Below are 6,000 nucleotides of genomic sequence, written 5' to 3'. Positions count from 1 at the left end.
AATGAAGAGCTAATCTGGCAGCCATGTTTAGAGCAATGAAGAGCTAATCTACCAGCCCTGTTTTGAGCCATTTGGAGCTTTTTTATATATCTTTCTTTGCTGCAGGTGACCATATAACTGGACATTACTCTCAGTGTGATAGGACCAGGGTTTGACCATATAACCAGACAGTACTCTAAGTGTGATAGGACCAGGGATTGACCATATAACCAGACAGTATTCTAAGTGTGATAGGACCAGGGATTGACCATATAACCAGAGAGTACTCTGTGTGATAGGACCAGGGATTGACCATATAACCAGACAGTACTCTGTGTGATAGGTCCAGGGATTGACCACATAACCAGACAGTACTCTAAGTGTGATAGGACCAGGGATTAAATCACCTGATTCAGAGTGTACTAGATGTTACATACTCTGAACATTTTCTTGTAACAGCAATTCCCTTACCCATCTTAACTTCTTGGATATAGGGGGTGCTCTTTTAATTTATGGATTAAAAAAACATTCCCGTTTTAAACAAGATATTTTGTCACAAAAAGATGCTCGACTATGCATATAATTGACAGCTTTGGAAAGAAAACACTCTGACATTTCCAAAACATGCTGGAGTCTCACGTGGGCATCATTCTATAACTCTTCTATGCACTTGAACCACTCGTCCATCGCAGTGGACTGGCTCGGAGTCCACTGATCCAGGGATGGCTTATAACCCAGAACACACTGGAAGGTTGTCAGCCTGGTGGAGAAGTGTCGCAATGAATTCTCTATGTAAACAGCTCAGGGAAGGAATCGGCCCACTCCCCCTGCCGGTCCTGGCAGTGGCTCCTCAGGAACCTCCCCAGCTCCTGGTTCATCCTCCACACCTAAACGTTAGACTGAGGCCGGTACCCAGAAGTGAGGCTGACTGTAACCCCCAGATTTTCCATGAATGCCTTCAATATACGTGATGTGAATTGAGGGCCACGATCGGAGATGATATTCTCCGGAAGGCCATAGTGCTAGAAGACCTAATAGAACAGTGCCTCAGCGACTTGGATAGCAGTTGGGATGACCAGGGAAAGGGATGAAATGGCATGATTTAGAGAATATTTCCACTATCACAAAAATGGTGGTAAAACCATCAGAAGAGGGGAAATCAGTGACAAAATCCATGGACAGTTGAGACCAGGGACGCTGAGGCATGGAAAGGGGAAGCAGTTTTCCTGCTGGAGCATTCCAGGGGGATTTGGATTGGGGACATATGGAACAGGAGTTGACATAAAGAGGGACGTCCTGCGCCAAGGAGGGCCAACAATACTTTCCAGAGATGGACTGAATGGTGTGGGTGATACCTGGATGTCCAGCGATGACAGCTGTGTGCGCCCAGGTCAACAGCCAATTCCTTAACCCGTGGGAACTTAGGTGCGCTTAGGAGGGCAGGTAGCAGGTGCGGGTTGCCTCTCCAGGGCCTGGCGAATGTCCACTTCCACGTCCCAGAGCACGGTGGCTATGACTCGAGAGGGCGGAATTATGGGTGCACTCAAGACAGGAACCTCTCCTGATCCATAGAGATGGGAAAGGGCATTGACTTTTATGTCTTTTTAACGTGGGCAATATGTCAGCATGAAATCGAATCTGGTGAAGAAAAGGCCCCACCTGGTTTGGTGTGGGTCCAGTCACCTCGCTGTCCGTATGTACTCCAGGTTCCGATGGTCAGTGAGGATGAGAAATGGGTCCTGGGCGCCCTCCAGCCATTGTTTCCACTCCTCTAATGCCAATTTGACCACCCGGAGCTCCTGATCGCCAACATCATAGTTCTTCTCTGCAGGAGAGCTTTTTAGAGTAATATGCACATGGATACAATTTCTGTGGATTACCTTGACATAGGGACAGGACAGCCCCCTCTCCTACTTCTGAAGCACCCACCTCCACCACGAAGGGCAGCGTAGGATCTGGATGTTTGAGAAACTGGGCGGAGGTGAAACATCCCTTCAGTAGGTGGAAGGCTTCGTCAGCTACAAGATTCCAACCCAACTTCCTTGGACCACCCATGAGGAGAGAAGTGAGAGGAGAGGCGATGGAGATAAAGTTTTTAATGAACCGGCGGTAGAAGTTGGCAAATCCCTAAAAACGTTGAAATCCCTTCATGGTGGTTGGTACTGACCATGACCCGACAGCATCCACATTCTTTTCATCCATCCTGAGTCGGGCCAAGCTGTTAACCCAAAAAGGAAAAAAAAACTTCTGATGGATTTGGCACATCTCCGCTTTGACGTGCAAGTGATTGGCCTGGAGATGTTTTCGGACTACTTGGATGTTAGCGATGTGATCCTGCAAGATAGCTGAGTAAACCAGGATTTCGTCGATATACACGACCACCTGGCGTTCAAGCATGTCCCGGAACACCTCGTTGACGAATGCCTGGAACACCGACAGAGCATTGGCTAATTCAAAAGTAATTTTCAAATACTCGTAGTGACCAAACATCGTGCTGAAGGCTGTCTTCCATTTATCCTACTCCCGGATGTGGATCAAATTGTAGGCACTCCGCAGGTAAAACTTGATTTTTTAAAAAGCGGGCCCCACAGAGGTGTTCAATTGTGACTGGCACCAACGGGAGACAGTAGTGGTACTCCTTGGTAATTGAATTCAGATTTCTGTAATCAATGCAGGGGCGCAACTCTCCGTTCTTCTTGGCCACGAAGAAGAAGCCTGCCGGAGGTGGACGTGCGAATTAAACCCTGCTGGAAGTGTCTTCAATGACGTTTTCAACCTGTCAATGACTGAGTCTGTAATACCAACATGTTTCAAGGAGACCACCATAGTACCTGTGTCCAAGAACACTAAGTTAACTTCTTGCGTCGAGCCATCCCGGATCCGGGATCGTGAATACAGCCTCAAGCTCATTACCATAACGCAATGTTAACTATTCATGAAAATCGCAAATGAAATTAAATTAATCTATTTGCTCTCAAGCTTAGCCTTTTGTTAACAACACTGTCATCTCAGATTTTCAAAATATGCTTCTCAACCATAGCAAACTAGCATTTAGCGTTTAGCATTAGCATTTAGTGTTAGCATTTAGCATTAGCATTTAGCGTCAGCTTTAGCAGGCAACATTTCACAAAAACCAGCAAAAACATTCAATAAATAATTTACCTTTGAAGAACTTCGGATGTTTTCAATGAGGAGACTCTCAGTTAGATAGCAAATGTTCAGTTTTCCTGAAAGATTAGTTGTGCAGGAGAAATCGGTCTGTTTTCTGCGTCATGTTTGGCTACCAAAAAAAAACGAAAATTCATTCATCCAAACGCCAAACTTTCTTCCACATTAACTCCATAATATCGTCTGAAACATGGTAAACGTTGTTTAGAATCAATCCTCAATGTGTTTTTCACATATCTCTTCATGATATATCATTCCTGGAAGTCTCCTCTCTGTCTCAATCACATGGATGAATGCGAGCAGCTTGGAGATTACGCAACAAAGGACACTGGGCGGACCCCTGGTAAATGTAGTCTCTTATGGCCAATCTTCCAATGATATGCCTACAAATACGTCACAATGCTGCAGACAACTTGGAGAAACGATAGAAAGGGCAGGCTAATTCGTGGCGCTTTCACAGCCATATAAGGAGACAATGGAAAACAGAGCCTCAAAAATCCTGCTCATTTCCTGTTTGAGGTTGCATCTTGGTTTCACCTGTAAGATCAGTTCTGGGGCACCCAGAGATAATATCTTTGCAGTTTTGAAAACGTCAGAGTGTTTCTTTCCAAAGCTGGCAATTATATGCATAGTCGAGCATCTTTTTGTGACAAAATATTGCGCTTAAAACGGGCACGTTTTTTTAATCCAATAATGAAATAGCGCCCCCCTAGGTTCAACTGGTTAACCTGCCAAAATGACTACTGATCCGTAGCACTCACATCTGTAGCCATGATGTGCATTGAAAGGCTGGTCATGGCTCACATCAACACAATTATCCCAGAAACCCTAGACCCACTACAATTTGGATACCGCCCCAAAAGAACCACAGATGATTCAATCTCTATTGCACACCACACTGCCCTTTCCCACCTGGACATAACGAACACCTATATGAGAATGCTATTCATTGACAACAGCTAATCGTTCAACACCATAGTACCCTCAAAGCTCATCACTAAGCTAAGGACCCTGAAACTAAACACCTCCTTCTGCAACTGGATCCTGGACTTCCTGACGAGCCGCCCTCAGATGGTGAGGGTAGGTAACAACACATCCGCCACACTGATCCACAACACGGGGGCCCCTCAGGGGTGCGTGCTCAGTCCCCTCCTGTACTCCCTGTTCTGACTGCATGGCCAGGCAGGACTCGAACACCATCGTTAAGTTTGCCGATGACACAACAGTGGTAGGCCTGATCACGAACAATGATGAGACAGGGAGGAGATCAGAGACCTGGCCGTGTGGTGCCAGGATAACAACCTCTCCCTCAATTTGATCAAGACAAAGAAGATGATTGTGGACTACAGGAAAAGGAGGACCAAGCATGCACCCATTCTTATTGACGGGGCTGTAGTGGAGCATTCAAGTTTCAAGTTCCTTGGTGTCCACATCGCCAACAATCTATCATGGGTCAAACACACCAAGACAGTCATGAAGAGGGCACGAAAAGCCTATTCCCCCTCAGGAGACTGAAAATATTTGGCATGGTCCTCAGATCCTCAAAAGTTCTACAAATGCACCATCGAAAGCAACCTGACTGGTTGCATCACTGCTTGATATGGCAACTGCTCGGCCCCCAACCGCAAGTCACTACAGAGGGTAGTGTGTACGACCAGTACCTCACTGGGGCCAAGCTTCCTTCCATCCAGGACCTCTATACCAGGCGATGACAGAAGAAGGCCCTAAAAATTGCCAAAGACTCCAGCCACCCTAATCATAGACTGTTCTTTCTGTTACCACACGACAAGCGGCACCGGAGCGCTTGGTGGTTAGTAGACCAGTGACATCGAGCACCAGAGCAGGAAAGTGGGAGTAGACATAACAGCACACTTGTCTCAGGATGGAAAAATGCAACACTGTTCTTACAATATCATGGTTTATTCTCGGATGTGCCAACCCAGACAAATGTACTAAAGCATGACATTGACGATGGGGACCCAGCTCCGATCCTACAACATGCCTATCAGCTGAACCCTGAAAAGAGAGAGTAGCTCCTCAGTGAGGTGGTAACTTTCCTCACGAGAAGAAAGTTACTATGGATTCCCCTGGAAATCCATAGTAACTGGAAATCAGAAATGTCCGTGGTAAGGACAACTTGGTTGCCGATTTTCTTTCAAGTGTGGGCAGTCAATAAGTTTTGTGGTTAGTCAGTGTTTAGCCCTGGCTCACAATTATGACTGTAGGTTTTTGCTATTATGGAGATTAGTTTTGTTTTGTTTGGGCTCGGTCCAAGGGGATCAGAGTTATAGAAGCGTAATTGAGTTTTTCACAACTATAGAAATAAAAGGCCAAAAAATAAAAAGACGGTAAAAAATATATATGTATATGTATATTTACAAAATAAGTGTGTGTTTTGTCTTATATTTAATTGTTGAAAGCCAGTAGACACCATGTTTTTATATGGGAGGTAACCCATTTAAGTAGAGAAGCATTTTAATTGATCATGCTGTGCAATGGAAGTTGCTTTCTGTTAGTGGTGAGCAAACTTGTTTTATCAAAAATATAGGATATATTTGATGTCTTAAAGCAGAAGGTGTTACACGTTATGGTTATTCCATTTGTGTTTCGAGGTTGCTTGGCACGTGAGGCATGCCATTTGGTGTCACCTCGTTAGTCATTATGTGTTACACCTGTGCTGATTTGTCATCTCGTTAGTGGAAAGTTGTTTATCCTGTGCTGGCCCAGGTGATATTTAAGAGTGGCTGGCCCAGTGCTCTGGTTGTTTTGAGAGATGTGGAGGATAAACACCTTTAGTTGTCGTGCCATTTTTTCAATTAAAAAACATTCCTTTGTCAGATTTCCTTGATTTTA

Source organism: Oncorhynchus gorbuscha, unplaced genomic scaffold, assembly GCF_021184085.1.
Source record: "Oncorhynchus gorbuscha isolate QuinsamMale2020 ecotype Even-year unplaced genomic scaffold, OgorEven_v1.0 Un_scaffold_876, whole genome shotgun sequence".
NCBI classification, from domain to species: Eukaryota; Metazoa; Chordata; class Actinopteri; order Salmoniformes; family Salmonidae; genus Oncorhynchus; species Oncorhynchus gorbuscha.
The sequence above is the reverse complement of the archived record's forward strand: the minus strand, read 5'-3'. Positions refer to the sequence as shown.